Source organism: Sminthopsis crassicaudata, chromosome 3 (genome assembly GCF_048593235.1).
Source record: "Sminthopsis crassicaudata isolate SCR6 chromosome 3, ASM4859323v1, whole genome shotgun sequence".
Lineage (NCBI taxonomy): Eukaryota > Metazoa > Chordata > Mammalia > Dasyuromorphia > Dasyuridae > Sminthopsis > Sminthopsis crassicaudata.
This window is the reverse complement of record NC_133619.1, coordinates 6661397-6679340: the sequence shown is the minus strand read 5'-3', so window position 1 is coordinate 6679340 and position 17944 is coordinate 6661397. Positions and strand designations below refer to the sequence as shown.

The 17944-nt window shown below is 37.0% G+C and overlaps 1 protein-coding gene across 7 annotated transcripts in view; it reads left to right on the top strand.

Annotated features, from left to right (window-relative positions):
- TPRG1 (tumor protein p63 regulated 1) overlaps positions 1-17944 on the top strand; it is a 242034-nt gene that overhangs the window by 60923 nt on the left and 163167 nt on the right. The window contains exon 1 of one of the 7 annotated variants that reach the window (XM_074297890.1): positions 13103-13178. The exons of the other annotated variants lie outside the window; for them this stretch is intronic. The gene's annotated coding sequence lies outside the window, so the exon portion shown is untranslated. Of the gene's footprint in view, positions 1-13102; positions 13179-17944 lie in introns of those variants that run through there. 7 annotated transcript variants of the gene reach the window in all.

The following is a 17944-nucleotide window of genomic DNA, read 5'->3' as shown; positions in this document are numbered from 1 at the left end:
TTCAGTAGTTATCGTGGGGACAAAATCTGTAAGCATTTTTCAAGACTTAAAGTGCTATACATATATACGTACACACATACACATGTTTGTGTCTGCATCTTCTTGTTGTTATGTTATGTAACAAAACCTATCACAAGGGAAAAAGGAAGTAAGAAGTTAGAGAACATTCAGCATCCTGAATCTTCTCTAGATGATGAACATTTTCCCTAAATTGTAGTATTTACAGCTTAATACTTTGGCCTAGATATGGTGTAGCCAAGTAAGAGCTCAGGGGCACTATTACCCCCTTCTCCAAGTCCTTGCTGGGACTCTCAATTCTGCTCCATATTAAATGAACTTTATTTAACTTCCTCAATGCACTATTGACTCATATTGGTTTGTAGTACTATAAAACTCAATCATCTTTTTTCAGACAATCTACACAAACCTTTGGCTTACATTGCTTTGCTGATTTTTTGAACCTTTGTGTTATACTTTACATTTATTCCTAATAATTTCCCACCAGTTATATTTGGTTTCATATATTCTTGCTCATAGAGTTTTTCTGAGCCTGATTCTGCCATTCAACAGTTAGTTCTTACTCCTAGCTTGGTATCAGGTTCCCAAATTTGAGAAGCATGTCATTTAGGCCTTTGTGTTTGACAAGACAGAGCTGGCCACTGATATATTCTTAGGATATTTGAGTAGTTATCATCAAGATGACATTCCATCACTAATGATTGTACTTTGGGCTATTCAAGTTACTCCCAATTTTTTTTATTTCTACTTGCATATATCCTGTATCTTTCCTTTCGAAAGCCCATACATCAAAAGGTAAATCAAATTGGTTGTTATCACCTATTCTTGATAAAGTTACATGAGATCATATTTTTTGTCTGTTTATTCCTTTATAGGTTAACTAAACACTCCTTTTGGTAATGTCCTTTTACTTCTGTTAATTTTTGGTCTTCTCCATTATAATCTGATAAATACTTTCACCTTGCTTAGATGGAGATGGAGATAGCAATGAAGATCAGTTTGCTCGAGTTACTTAAAGATCATTAAGAGAGCTAAGAATCTTTACTATCTAACTACTAGTGGTGGATATTAATTACCTGATAATAATTTTTGTCTCTTCTTTTTAAGTTAAAGCCTCATTCTCCTTGAAAGAAAGAGGAAAAATAAGTGTTCAATAGTTCTCTTAGCTATTCATTATTATAATTCCAACTACCCTGAATAGTGGTTCTTTCTTTTCCTTGAGCTTCCTTTATTTTTCTTCAGACTATCACTTTGCAAAATGCCAGCCCTTTTCTTTGTCTTTATTTTCCTAGTCAGTCTGTTCATTTTGAGCTTTAGATTCTCCAGGGCTGTTATAAGACTATGACGTGCTTTTGTTTTCATGTATTACTTACCTTATTTCTATCTTAAGTTTATTTCTAAAAAAATTAAATAGTGGATAATTCATTTCCCCGTGCAGTCAAAATGGTCTCTTACTCAAATTCTTCCTTTTTTCTTGGCTTGGAGATTTGGTTCTCTTGTATCTTTACAATATCATTGTTGAGAGTAGCCCATTTTCTTGGAAAGGCTAATACTATAGGCTTGAAAGAAGGAATAAACTGTGTCATTTAGTACTGTATTAGTACTATAGAATATAGTACTAAATGACACAGTTTATTCCTTCTTTCAAGCCTGTTAAATATATTCTCCCTAAAATTAGAATTTATGATGAGTATTCCTTATTTTCTTCAAGTATATTACAAATTCCTACATATCACCTTCATCTTCTTTGCAAATGTTTTCATCATTTCCATCCATAGAGATCGATTCTTGTGGATGAGAATGGTCTTTATTAAAAGTTACTTTCATTTGTTTGTCCCCATTTCAGACACTGCTGCCTTGAATCCAAACTGATATTATTAGATGTTCTTTTGGCTAATAGAGAGTTCCAACAGATGTACAGATAATTGAAATTCCAGTATTTATTCTGTTATCCCTGAATGTCAATTTTCCTTGATATTTGCTGAACTCCTTGTCTGTTTCCTTACTCTACATAGGTTGTATGCAGTATATTCTGACATCAGTATCATCTTTGTTTCTATCTCAATGGATTTTTTAAAATGTCACTTATCATGAACTTGCCAAATATCAATAAACATGAATGTTTCTCTCTTCAAAGAAGGACAAAAACAAGGAGTTCATATAAAACCACAAATCTCCACTATGAAGTTGGTTTTTAATTTTGTTAGCATTTTTTCGAGTTAATCGTGTTCATTCTTCTACTGCTATACTTGTCTGTGAACTTGTCTGTTCATATTTCTTATACTTCCTTCTTGTTTTTCTTTGTTTTTCTCATAAATAAAAACTACAGATAAAATCAAATTCTCCAGAAAAGACAAATTTAAAAATACTTTTGCCTTCTGTCCTGTTACTTAACCAAAGCTTTTGTTGTTATTGACTCACTAGGGTTCTCTAAGTAGATGCTCATGTCAGCTATGAATAAAGTGAAATTTTTCTTTCTCTTTATCTGACTCCATTGATTTATGTGTAAATATATCACTGCCATCAGAAGGCACATTTTAATATGCAAATTTAATATGACATATTCCCTACACCTATTCCTTTTTTAAAAAACGATTTGATCCTCTTTTAAAAGGGCAGTCAGTCTATCTACCTATCTAATGAAGTATACACATCTAGAACCATATGTCTTGCTCAGACTTCATACCACAAAATTAAAGTCAAATTTACTCATTTTTTGGGTTGAAATTCATCTCATCTTGGTGACATCAATTCATCAAGGACAGCTATCTGGTACTCTCTCAACGTCTCTCTCCAAAATTAAGAGTTAAGAAAAGATAGCCAGGAGGGGATGTGGGGAAACTGGGACACTAATACATTGCTGGTGGAGTTGCAAAAGAATCCAGCCATTCTGGAGAGCAATCTGGAATTATGCCCAAAAAGTTATCAAACTGTGCATACCCTTTGACCCAGCAGCGCTACTACTGGGATTATATCCCAAAGAAATACTAAAGAGCGGAAAGAGACATATATGTGCCAAAATGTTTGTGGCAGCTCTTTTTGTTGTAGCTAGAAACTGGAAAATGAATGGATGTCCATCAGTTGGAGAATGGTTGGGTAAATTGTGGTATATGAAGGTTATGGAATATTATTGCTCGGTAAGAAATGACCAGCAGGAGGAATACAGAGAGGCTTGGAGAGACTTACATCAACTGATGCTGAGTGAAATGAGCAGAACCAGAAGATCGCTGTACACTTCAACAACAATACTGTATGAGGATGGATTCTGATGGAAGTGGAAATCTTCAACATAAAGAAGATCCAACTCACTTCCAGTTGATCAATGATGGACAGAGGTCGCTACACCCAGAGAAGAAACACTGGGAAGTAAATGTAAATTGTTAGCACTAATATCTGTCTGCCCAGGTTGCATGTACCTTCGGATTCTAATGTTTATTGTGCAACAAGAAAATGATATTCACACACATGTATTGTACCTAGACTATATTGTAACACATGTAAAATGTATGGGATTGCCTGTCATTGGGGGGAGGGAATAGAGGGAGGGAGGGATAATTTGGAAAAATGAATACAAGGGATAATATTATAAAAATATATATATAATAAAAAATTAAAAAAAAAAAGAAAAGAAAAGAAAAGATAGCCATTGGTCCAGTGGATAGGCACTGGCCTTGGGTTCAGAAAGACAAGATCACAATTAGCTTCAGAAACTTACTACCTGTGTGACTTTCAGTAAATTATGTAAACTTTGTTTTCAGGTTTCTCAACTGTAATATGGAGATAATATTACTATATACCTATCAGAGTAAATGTAAGGATTAAATAATATAATAATTATATAAGTGCTTTGCTTGCCACTTGACACATAGTAAGCATTATATAAGTATTTATTTTCTAGTAAAGATATATCCGTATTTTTAGGGAGCTATAAATTCTATAATAATGGAAATTCTTTAATTAAAAAATCAAATAATAAATTCCAAATTCAAATACAAATCTGACACCTTCACTTTCTACAGATTGAAGGATCAGATATTCCTGCTTTACGTTTTGTGAACATTTGATTTGAAATTAGTTCTTTTCTTTGATTATTTGTGCTATTTCTTTATTACCTGGGGCCTATAATAGTGAAATTTTAAAGAAAAGTTTTGAGTGGAGATGCAAGAACATAAAGGTATAAAAAGTTATAACACATTGTGCCACTTGAATGGATACTTGAGTTTATCAGCATGGCCACTACCTTCTTTGGCATTTATTGCAATCTGTTTTAAGGATTCCCACCATGCATCACATGTTCTTCATAGGGGAGCTAATTGATGGGCTATCAACTTATTTCCAGGTCTTTCAGTGTTTTATAGTTACCAGCTTTGGTCTGGCTCTCTTTTGGTCATGACTCCTTATTCTATGATCAGTTCACATAATACTTAGATTGTATATCTAAGTATTGCACAATCTAAGTATATCATTAATGATGTCGCTTAATAATTTCTCATATAGAGTATTTCATCATCAAATGATGCTGTCCCATTGGACTGATCCATGTCCTTGCATTGTTTTTGAATCACTGACACTTTTAAATCTGGCAATCATGCAACTTGTGATTCATATCCATATTTCATTATCAATAAAATATCACTCTTGAACATTCAATAAAAAACTTGGCATTGTTACACAATCTTCAAAATACAATCCAGTTTATTCCCCTTCTCTCTGCTATTTAATTTGGAGTACAGATATAATACCTATATTTATCATTAGGATCAATTCCAGAATCCTCGAGCTAGCCTCAGAAAACTTTTTATTCCGCAAGATCTTGTTAGGCCTGGATCAATTCTGATGGCCTCTCCTCAATAATGAGATGATTCAAATCAGTTCCACTTGTTCAGTAAAAAGAGAGCCATCTACACCCAGAAAGAGAACCATGGGAACAGAGTGTGGACCACAACATAGCATTCTCAATCTCTGTTATTTGTTTGCATTTTGTTTTCTTTCTGTTTTTCTTTTTCTTCTTTCTTGGTCTGATTTTTCTTTTGCAACAAGATAACTGTATAAATATGTATACATATAATGGATTTAACATGCATTTTAATATACTTAACATGTATTGGACTACTTGCCAGTTAGAGGCAGGATGGGAGGAAGGAGGGGAAAATTTGGAACATAAGGTTTAGCAAGGGTCAATGTTGGAAAAATTACCCATGCATATGTTTTGTAATTAAAAAGCTTTAATAAATTTTTTTTAAATTCTGCATGTATTATTACGCTATTCTCTTTAGAGTACCTGAAACTTTTAGTTGCAAGTCTCATTAGTAATTTGGATGATACAGCCATTATAATTTATCTACACATAGGAAACAAACCTATAGAGGTACAAATATACAGAGCATAAGTATAAAGAAATCATATTATCTGTAGACAATCGGATGGAATAGAAAATCTTCCATCACCATAACAAAGATGATTTATTGTATGTTTTTCTGCTTTATAGTACTTGACATTGATATTTAAAGGATGTTTGAACAAAGGATGTTCCATCTTAAGGAATCTTCTACATTATTAAAATGTCCATGAGATATACCATTTTTGAGAATAGCTTTGTAGTTTTTGATTTCTTTTATCAAATCTAATGTGTTCATATTTTGCTAGTAGTAAGCAGAGAGTTAATACAGTGAGATTTGTGTATTATCTGTCCCTCTGAATCAATAGTGCATGAACAAGGGTTTGTTTGAATAAGTTGGGTTGAGATTGCCTATTACGGATGCTTCTCATTTTGATATTTTCCTCTAATTTAGTCTAGATTTTTAACCTTTGCTTTAAACTAGCAGATGATTATCAGAACACTCACAGCAGATGTTGGAATGATATATGTGTTGGTAAACAGTTATTTTTTTCTTTCTTTTTTTTTTTAAAGATAGATGTATACACATATGTATTCATGTGTGAAACATGTATTAAATGGTAATTTGCTTAGACTCATGTGATTGCACCAAGGACAAGGTATTGAAGATGAACACTTTCCTTTGCCTGTACAACTTGATATTTTCAATTTTTTTTTGGTTGGGGGTACACAACAAGGGTTTATGAATTGCTTGTGACCCCCAGTGGGTATGACCAGCTCTTCTTGTTTTGATTCCTCCAGTACTCATCTATTCAGTCGGTGGAGCTGAGACTTTTAAGATTTTTTTTCCTTGATCTAATGCTATTTGTTGTTTGCCTTCAAAAAATGAAAACAATGCTTTTAAATCTATAGGAAAAGGATCAGAATGTAGCTTGCAATGCCAGATTTTACCGTCACTTACTCTCTGCTGTTTCTAAATCCGATGGGTTGATGATGTCAGTTTAAATTCCAGGACTCACTTCATTGTGTATTCTGCTCGTTCCAAGAAGCCATTTTTGCATTCCACCCATCTTGTGTGTGTGACTATGATTTATACTGCTATGTAAGTGGAGTAGTGCGACAAATACACACTCACATAAAGTACTTTTCTGAAAATCCCTTCTGAAGGGCAGAGAAGAGATTCTCTTAGGTGGTTGGGAATGACATTAGTGACTGTCTGTTCTTCCCTTGACCAAACAAGCAGCACCCTGGACAGGTGGTCGTCCAGCCACTCCTCCCAGAGCTCCCATGTGAGGGCAACCACCCCTTCCTGGTGCTGGCTTTAGGAGATCTCAGATTTGTAGCATGGCTTTTCTTAGAGTGAGTAAAGATGTGCCATCCAGAAAGGTGAGGGGATTCAAACAAACCACAAATCTCATTAGTATAGAGCAAATAGCACCTCAACATGAAGATTTTTCTGATTCTCCCAACTGCTAGTATCACCCCCTTCCTAAATACTCTCTATTCTACTTTAAATGGATTTGCTGTCTGCTCTCATTTAGATTTTCTGGCTTCCCCATTTGATGGTAAACAGCTTTCAGGAAAGGAGAGATTGTTTCTCTTTTTGTCACGTGTATCTCTAGCACCTGGTACACTGGGTGGCACATAAATACTTGTTGGGTGATTATTTCCAATATCAAAAAATTACCTCAAAATTAGAAGAGATAGCAGGACTTAGAATCTTAGACCTGAGGTGTCTCCTATCTCCTACTGTAATACTTTAGAAATAGTCTCTTGTCAAGACTTCATCTAGATGATCAGCAGCATGGACTAGGTGACCTCTAAGGCCTCTTCAGACTCCAACATTTCATATTTTTAAGAGATTATGCAATTCAACCTCCCTTCTTTACAAAAGGGGAAACTGAGGCTCATCAAGGGAAAGTTACTCGCTCAAGGTCATACTGGAAGAACCAAGGATCTCTCTCAGGTCTTTTGACTCTTATTCCTAGGAGTTTTATATAATACTCTGCTGCATTGTATATAACAGTGAAATGTCTTCATTAGCTCAGAATAATGAGGGAGCAGAAAAGGAAAGGTAGTGCTGAGAAGAGCCAATCCATTACCTCATTCCTAATTTCAGTGATTGCTCAGTGCTTCCTCTGAGATGCATTGTAGGCAACTCCCTGAAGAATCTGAAACACTTCCCCTCAATTCATTATCTTCCCTGTTCCTCCATCGCCATTAGGAAGGGAAGGGAGGCCAAAAAGATGATTTCAGCTATAGTTCTTTCATTCAACATGGAGTCCCATCAGCAAGAGGTCACAGAGGCTTGGAAGCCTCCATGTTTAGGGAGAATGTGACCTATTACAAAGCTGTCAAGGAGCATACTATCTAGACCTGCCCATTAAGCCTCATGCATCCCACATCATTTAGGTAACATGACAGGGTTTTTGATAGACATTGATCAACCTTTCTCAAAGATATGGCCCATTTCCTCTCGATGGCTTTTTCAAATAATCCCTTGGGTTTGAAAGAAGTGGGAATCATGCAATGAGAATTCCTTTTCCTACTAAATCTTTTGACCAGTAAAGTAAATGTGTATGTATATCAGTGTATGTATGTATATATGTATTTATGAGCATGTGTGTGTATCTCTGTGTGTATATATGTGAGCGTGTTTGTAGGCTTAAATGATATTAAGTAAAGCTTGGTAAGAACCTTAAGGCATAAAATCATAGAATTTATGTTAGCACTACTGTCTATCTACCCAGGTTACTTATACCTTATACTTAACGTGCAACAAGAAAATGGTATTTACACACATATATTGTATCTGGGTTATATTGTAACACATGTAACATGTATGGGATTGCCTGTCATCGGGGGGAGGGTGTGGAGGAAGGGGGGATGATTTGGAAAAATGAATACAAGGGATAATATTATAAAAAAATTACTCATGCAAAAAAAATCATAGAATTTAAGAGCTGGGAAGAACCTCAGAGTGCCTTCCCTCTGGGATGATTTTCTGTTCATTCTGTACACAGTTATTTGCATGTTGTCCCTCTCCTCAGATTGTGAGATCTTTGGGAATGAGAACTGTCTTTTGCCTTTCTTTGTATCCCCAGCACTTATCCTGGCACACAGTAGGCACTTAAATATTTATTAACTGACTGATATCTAGACCAAATACTAGCTGCTTACATATCTCCACTACATCAATCTCCGTACAGGTTCACCTTCCTTTGCTGGCACTCTACCATTAATGGCAAGCTCACTGTCTCCTAAGGTATTCCATGCTTCCTTGGAAAACTGTAATTATGAAGAATAAAATTTATACAACACTTTAACATTTGCAAAGCACTTTATAGAGATTCTCATCTGATCTTCATATGGACAGCAAAGTAGGTGTTATTATTTTTACTGATAGGAAACTAAGATTGAGATTCAATAACTTGCAGAGACTCACACAAGTAATAAATGTTTGAGATAGGATTTGAATCTATTTCTTGCTGGTTTCCAGTCCTGGACTCCACTAGGTCACGCACTAGGACTCCATCTACTAGATCAAAAATTGGAGTCGAATGAGCTGTAAGTTTTTCCTAATATCAGACCTAAATTTACCTTGTTACTCTCCATGCCATGCCTTCGTTTGTCCTCCTGGGTGAATCAGAACCACCTCATTCCTTTCCCCCCTACTGTAAAGACCTTATAATACTTAAACATACCCCAGTCCACCTTCCCTTCAAGCTCAATGAACTGATTCCCTTATATTATATTCCCAGGCACCATATAATGTGGATTTCCAACCTCTTAAGAACCCAATTGTCTTGGAAGCTCTTCAGCTTTTCATCACCCTTCCTAAAATGTATGCTTCTTCCTCCCTACCCCCCTCAAAATTATAAAACATATTTGAGCAGAGCATAGTATCATGGGACAATCATCTCCTTTATCCTGGAGCTGATTATTTTGGTTCAGCAAAAGAGCACATAAGATTTTTTTTTGTTGCCATATCATGTTGTTCATTCTCATAGAGTTTGAGCCAACTTCATTAGTGAGCTCATTCCTTTGAACCATACGTGTACTTAGTGACAGACATGATCACTCCTTTTGAGTTTCTGGGAAATGGTTGTGTTGCACTGAGCTGAGTTTCTATTCATTTATGATTCACATTACTCTGGTCCTTGAAATTCCACCATATTTCCTTGATTCTTTCCATCATTCAACATTTATCTGTCCCCAGGTATAAATACATGGCGTCCTTCATTTAGAAGAACGAGGGCAGGGCTGTTCTCAGTTTCAGCAGTTTAACTTTGGGATCTTAGTTCAGACTCTTCCAGTTTCCTGGAGAATTACAAAATTGTAGATTTTGGAGCAGCTGTCAATCGATGATGAAGATGGCTAGAATTTACAGAGTGCTTTAAGATTTACAAAATACTTTACAGATTTTATCATATTTTATCCTTGTAACAATCTGGAAGGTGGCGTTATTATTATCACAATTTTAACAGATGAGGAAACTGAGGCAGAGGTCAAGTGATTTGTCTAAGGTCACACAGCGACTAAATGTCCAAGACTGGTTTTGAACTCTAGTTATTTTCAAAGCCAAAAATAGTATCCCTATGATATACCCGATAATGGTCATTCAGTCCCTGATTCAAGACTTCAAGGGAAGGGAATTCAACTTTTTGAGATAGATATCTCAAAAAATCAAAGTGCTTTACAAATATTGTCTTATTTTATGCTCATAACAATTCTGGGAGGTGGTGCTATTATTATCATAGCTTTTAACAGATAAGGAAACTGAGGCAGAAGTCAAGTAATTTGTCTAAATTCCCATAGCTACTAAGTGTGCAAGACTAGTTTTGAATCTAGGCTTCTTCAGAATCAAAAATAGTCACCCTATGATATACCCAACAATGGTCATTCCATCTCTGATTTAACACTTCAAGGGAAGGGAATTCAACTTCTTGAGACAAATGTCTCCAAAAAAATCAAGCCTAAAGTGACTTTGTTCTCTGGAGTGCCCTCCACTTTAACAGCTTCTTCTCTGGGTTTTCTTCCCTGTTCTAGCCCCTTTTCCTTCTCTACTCCTTTCCACAGCAATAATCAATAATAACACTTAGCCTGTAACCATATTTATCCATCCAGAGGATGATCTGAATCCTCCGTTCTGACAACTGGACTAGACAGTTCTAAGGGTTCCACTACCCAAAGGATCTAGGAGAGGTCTTGAATTGTGCTTTAGGGGCATATAGCTTTTGCACAATCCCATGCTTGGATCTGTGAATGTCTGCTTAAGGAAGGAGAAGAAATGTCTTGCTATAGATTTCATTCCCAGCTGCCCTTGTGTAAGGTGATAATCAACCATTTACTGCCATCTGGTGGACATGGGTGATCATTGCATCTTTTGGTAGAAAGAACTTCCCTTTTCTCTTTCTCCCTGGCAGAACCTTAGGCCATAGAGTCAGAATAACCATTTCCCATAAGGATCTTTTTAGTTTTAGTTCCCAAGTTCCCCAGACTGCTAACTCCTCTCTTCCATAGTTGAATGTAAGCTTCTTGAGGACAAAAAAAAAACATTTTCATCTGTGTTTTACATTAGTCATAGAACACAGTAGGTGCTTAATAATGCCACTTGATTAATTTATTCCAATAAGATAATTAGGTTTCTGAATGCAGTTGATGCAATCTTATGGGACAGTGATACAGAGAGAAGAATTCTTGACCTGGCATCAGAACCAGCATTCAAATTCGACCTGTGACATCATTGACATCTCAGCCAATTACTTATTGCTGTTGGACCTCAGTTTCTTTATATGTAACACGAAGGGTTTGAACCATAGATTTGTAATCAGATTTTGGATCCCTTTTGTGCAGCTTACTAGCTGTGTAACTTAATCCTTTCGGGAGCTGTTTCCTGTGTAAGACATGGAGATTGTATTATTTGACAAAGGTCCCTTTCAGCTCTGAATTCAATTAAAGTCTTCTGCCACCAAAGGTACCGAGAATCTTAGAACATTAGAGCATCTCAGTGATCTCATCATGCAGCCTCTTTTTTTCACAGATGACAAGCTTGAGAGATAAAAGGATTTGTCCAAGCTCATGCTGCTAGTTATTGACAAAGCCTGAAATAGAAATTGGGTCTTCTGGCTCTAGGCCCAGTGATCTTCCTATGGTGCCATGCTCCCAGGAAGCATACAAAAGCAGCAGGGAAGATCAGCTCCCTCCAAGAGCCTTGTGCTCAGTCTGTCTTGGAGTCTCATATATCCATCCATCAATGATTGTGGTAAAAGCTCCATGTTCCCTTCTGACTCTGAATCTCTCATCCCACGAGCTCTGGGTATTTGGACCGAGTGCCACACACACTGAACTCCCTGGCCCCATATTTACTTCGATGCTTTTGTTTGAGTATTTCATCTGAACATGTGTCCGGCACTGATCACCTTCTATGGCTCCCAAGTTTGTTCCTGCCCCCATTCCATTGCATTTATTTTGTCCAATCTTGTGTCCATATGTGTACATCTATACATAAGTGAATGTTTGTGCATGCATACATATTAATATTTGTGGGAGTATCTTACATTTTTATATATGCATAACTTGCATACACACATTCAGGGTAGAGATTAGATCATTTTTTGTCTTAGAATTCTGAGCATTTGTGGTCAGGTTTGAGTAAATGCTTCTAAATTGGGAGACTCTATAAGAGATGGGACCCCCTGCCATTAATTAATGACAGAAGGCCCAGACAGATGAATGAATCAAGCAGTCAAAGTAAAATGCACATGGCGAGGCTTTCCATCCATTTGAAAGCATCTCAGGGGATTGGGGTCATTGGTTAGAAGCATATGACATCACCCAGGATGGTTGATTGAAGAAAAGAAAGTCCATCATATTTCCTGGGTGATGTATAAAGCAGTAGCTGATTCTCCCAGGTCACCCAGGCAAGTGTCAAGACTGTGTTATGGTGGAACAGCAATAGTCATGGCCTTAATGGAGAATCATATGGCAGATGGAAAGACTTTTTTTCTTCCCTTTCCCCCAACACCCCAAGCAATAAAAAGCCAGAAGAGTTTCTACAGTTGACCACATAGAAATGTTTCCAGAATGGTGGTAGCCAATGTAATAATAGCCAAAGAAGTGGCCAATGATGAGGAAGGATCTTAAATTGGATGTGAAAAGCATCCTCCAGAGGCTGGTGACAGTTTAAAAGAAAGAAATCCTTGAAGGCAAAGACAAATGCTAGCTAAAGATTCTAGAAAGATTCCTTAGAGCAAAGAATAAAACTTCACCTTTGTGAAGACTCTACAGAGGGAGAAAGGAGACTTTTGGTAACCAGGGGCTTTGAATAAACCCTTTAGCAACATGTTGTAGACATAAAAGCAGAGAAATGGTACAGGGGGTAGAGCACCAGGCTTGAAGTCCTGAATTCAAATTTGGCTTCAGAATCTTACTATGTGATATTGGGCAAATCATTTAACCCAGTTTCTTCAACTATGAAAGGACACTTGAGTTGGATACTTCCTTTGTTCTGTGATTTGCTACTGTTGAATATATCAAAGGTTCAAAATCTTGTGAATATAGAATTTCCCCTAATTTTTAGATAACTGTATTTCAATATAATTTATTTTGTACTCCTACACAGTCACCAGAAGAACAAATGAAAGAATATTTGTAAAGTGCTTAGTCCAATCCAGTATATAATCGGTACCTAATAAATGTTCCTTTATTCTTCCTATTAAACAAGAAAAAAAAAACCAAACAAGCTTCTCTGGGTTGCCAAAGAAGTCCAAGGCGCATATAAACATTGAGAACTTCTGTTCTGGGTTACAGAAGGATAAAGGTATATCTTTAGAGGATATTATTTATGCCTTATCTCCCATTCCACCGACACAATCGCATGTTACACAATAAAAACCAAGACAAAATCAAAATGACTCAGTTGCCCTCCTTGAAGTTTTGTGACACTTTTGCTTCATTTTCAGGTCCTCCTGGTAATGAAGTAAACCTTGTCAGGGGGTGGCAGGTGAGGTTTGATGCATCTTTGTGTTTTGATCCTTACCCTGCCCTAGAGGATTTATTATGAGAGCATTCACTTTGATGAAGATAGCTGAACAGGGATGGGTCTAAGATAGATCTTAACATATGTGAGAGAAAAGAGCAGGAGGGAGGGAAAGAAAGGTGGGAGAAGGGAGAGTGATGTGCAGGAAGGGAAAGAAAGAAGGAAGGATTTGATAGTCAATATTTATTTCTACTCTACTGCTCACTATGGCACCTTTTTAGAAATATATCTTATCTAATCCTGCTCTGTTTACCTCACTTAAAAAAATTCTTATCAAAACCAATGTTTATTATCCTCAAAAGAATATAAAGCTTTCATCTAAGGGGTTCCTCAATCAGTCTCAAAAATGGACTTTCTATCCTCACCTTCCCTTTCAAAAAAGATTCAATGGCCTCCTTTGATGATTAACTTAATGTTAGTGACCTTCATGTGGGCCTTAAGCAAACCCACCTCCTCCCTTCCCCGCAAGGTCAAGGTTCCTTGGGCTGTCACAGTGTCTCACAGCCCTCTGTCATCTTACCCCAAATCCTCCTACTACAAGTCTTTTCCCCTGTTCACAATGGAAACAGGGACCAGCTGTTCACTGTCACTCCTACAATATCCCTTCATATACATCAGGACAATAATTGAGTGTCCACCCCCGCCACTTGCTGAAGGCTAAATAAAACCAGTTCCTGGAATATTGCCTTATAGGGCTGCTTCCCCCAGTCCTATTTTGATGGCTCCATGGGACCTCCAGCTTCTCCAGAGGATGCTTTCATCAGTGTCTCCAAATAGAGTCCTCTAATGAACAAGTGACTGATGAGGAGGAGGAGGAATGGAAGCTTTTTATTCCCCGAGACAATGCTGACTGTTGCCAATGGTAGCACCATGATATTAAATGAATTTCTAATCTGCAGTGGAAAAAGTGATCGATGGAGCCTCTGAGGACGTGAATTTATCTGCCACTTGTTCCTATGTGACCAGAGGCAGGCCACAGAATGGAATCTGGACCTCCACGTTTTTCATCTATTAAACAAGAGGAATGGCTCCTCTAACCTTTTAGCTGTCTTCCATTTCTGAATCTCTGATCCTCTTTCAAGAATCGGAAGGACTGGAGAGAATTATTTATAAGGTCCTGAAGAGGGTGAAGTTGGGTCATGCAATGTATAACTCATAATAGGGATACAAAAAGAATAGGCCCCAGAATGTCACCCAGGAGGTAGGAGTGTTCCACACCCACAGCCCTTGGAAGTAGAGATGACTTCCATAAAAAGCTTAGCATCATATCCTAGCCCTGCCCCCCTCCAATCTTCTCTTCTCCAGGCTAAAGTGCCCCAGTTGCGTCAACTATTCCCTCTAGGCCCTCTTTTATAGGAAAAGACACTGAGGTTGATGCTACAGGAAGGTTTTCATATCACTCTACAGGGCTGTGGGATGGAATAAAAGCTTAATAAATACTTATTCCTTTCCTTAAGGCATCAGGTGGTACAGAGGATAGAGTGTCATTCCTGGGAGGTTACATCCTGCCTAGGAAACTTGCTAGCTGTGTAATCCTGAGCTAGTTTGCCTCAGTTTCCTCATCTGTAAAATGATCTGTAGAAGGAAATGACAAATAACCCCAGTGTCTTCACAAAACAATAACCATGATATAATCATAAAGAGTTAGATACAACTCAGAAATAAGTGTACAGCAACAACTATTCCTTTCTTATCCCAAGTTTTCTGTGGTTCTCTGTGATGCGTTTTGGATCCTGTTTTCCACTGGCACTTTGCTCATAACTGGAAGCTGTGGGAATGAGGGCAGACTTGTGCATGTGGGGGTAAAAATTCAGGGCCTCTGAGGATGAAGGGGATTCTACTTAACCAATGGTTAGACTTGTTCTAAAGAGCATGACAATTCTCAAAACAAGAACTGAATTTGCCTTTCTTTATATCCCCAGTGTTTTAGAGTGTCTGGCACATATAAGGTGCTTAATAAATGCTTTTTGACCTTGGTTTCACTAGACTATCAAGCCCTTCCAACAAGTGCTTTCCTTTATCTAAGATGTTTACCCAGGAAATGTAATTGCCACACACCAGCTAGCGGGGCCAGGACCAACCTGCATCCTGGAAGATGCGTTGTACTTCTAGGATGCCAGGATAAAGACTTTGAGGATCATAAAGACCAATGCTCTTCTTTTATACGTGGGGAACATGGAGATTTTTTTTTCTTTTTTCTTTTTTTCTTTCCTAAGGGCATAAGCAAGGATTAAAGTTATATATATATATATATATATATATATATATATATATATATATATATATATATATATATAGTAGAGCCATTTATTGGGAGCTTTGGGACAAAAACCCGTCTGCAAAGCCAACCAGGAAAAGGCATTATTTGGGCAAAGCTGGTAGGTGTCTTAAGGACATACCTGTTATCAGGGCGAACCCTCAAATGTGGTACTGTACTTGTGTGGTCTTGATGAGGTCGCCAAATCTATTTCATCATTGGTAAAATGAGGATAAAGATAGAACTTTAAATTCATCAGAATAGGCAGCTCCCAGATTTCTAGAATAGTTACTTCCCCAGGTGAGATTAACTCCTTCTATTAGAATAGGTCAACATGTGTGTTTTCACGTATATCTAATTCTACATGACCTCATTTGGGGTTTTTCTTGGCAAAGATATTGGAGTGGTTTGTTATTTTCTTCTCCAGATCATTTTTGAGATAAGGAAACTGAGGCAAATGAGGTTAAATGACTTTCTCGGGGTCCCACAGCTTAGTGCACGAGGCCAGATTTGAATTCAACAAGATTAACCTTCCTGACTCCAAGTTCAGTGCTCTAGCCACTGCACAGCCTATCTGCTCCAACATACTTTGTGAAGAACCATAGTCTTAGGAGTTGCTTAAACCACTGAGGATTGCCTAGAGTCTCAAAGTCAGAATGTATTAGAGGCAAACATAATCCAGGTCTTTCTGGGTTCAACTTCAGCTCTTTGGATAAAGACTATCAGAATCTGTCAGACTATCATTTATCTGTAAAATGATCATAAATAAACTTCCTACTTTCCTTCCTTACAAGGAAAAAGCTTTGTCAACTATTAGGTTCTTTAGAAAGCTAAGCTATTTATATTTAAGCACTGATAGTGTTCCTTCTTTGCTGGAATGAACTAGAATTCTGGCTTTTTAACAGGTGATGTCTCATCAATGGTATTAATTGTACAAAAGATGGACCATATTTCTCAGAATCATAATATAAAATGATAAATAGGAGGGGAGAGTTCTCTGCAGAGCCCTAGATTTCATTTGCCTTGATATGTGCTGCTTGACACTCTAGACCAGTGATGTCGAAAAATAATATGGCATGATGGATGGGTAGGAGGTTAGATTAAGAATAATGAAAAACCAAACCAAAACCAATCCAAAACTCTATATAGCTTATGTAGTACCTCAGACAAGTTGTGTGATCCTGGTCAAATTTCTCATTTGAAAAAAATATGTCATGGTAAAGGGCTATATACAAATGATGTAATCAGTTACTTGGTAATTCCTTTCTTTGGGCCACAGTTTCCTTTCCTGTTAAATGAGGATATTGGACTTGGCAATTTCTTATATCCCATTGAATTAAAAATCTGTGACTCTATAACACCCATGCTTGTTCACATAGCCCTTCTTTAAGCCCTGAAGAAGAATCCCAGGACTATTTTGTTCTATTTCTTAGTTTCCCTCATTTGACTTTTTTATTCTCTGGATGGGTTGTCAAAGCAAAGGGATGAATCCTGACGTCCATGGTGCTGAACTTTACCTAGAAGAAAGTATAACAGAAAACCAAAACCCCTTTTTCATGAGATGTGTATACACATAAACAAACATACACAAATATACATGTACACATAAATTTATACACATATATTCATAACATACAGAGACCATATTAATGTATGTCTTGTACAAATCCAGTATGTATCAACATAAATGTGTATATGTATGTAAGAATATTTATTTGTGTGGGTATATGTATATAAAGCTATATCATCTAGCTATCTAGTTTTCTATCAGCAGGGTGTCCTCAAGTTGTATGTGTGTATTTATATGTGTGTGTATATATATATACATATATATATGTATATATATATATATGTGTGTGTGTGTGTGTGTGTGTGTGTGTGTATGTATTTCATATACTGACACCCCCGGAGACAAAAACAGTCAGGAAAATGAACAAAGTCTCCACTTCACAGGAATTCTGGAGCCCTCCTTCCAAAATGATGTTGGATCATTAATGATGCTTTTTTATTTCAGTCATCAAGCAAGGTCTGAATCTCCCCTGCAGTTCCAATGTCTAGCTCACATAGCCCCATTTTGTACAAAAGAGTTACAAAATATTGCTGAATGTTTTAGTGCCACAGAAAAATGCTCCATTTACATCATCCCCTGGACCAGTCACCCTGCCAACATGGGAAAGGAGGTTAGTGTGACATGACCTGTTCTTGAAAAAGCATGTTGGTTCTTTATAATCACTTCAGATTGTTTTAAACTTTGCTCTGTAACCATCACTTAAAATACATATCAGAATTT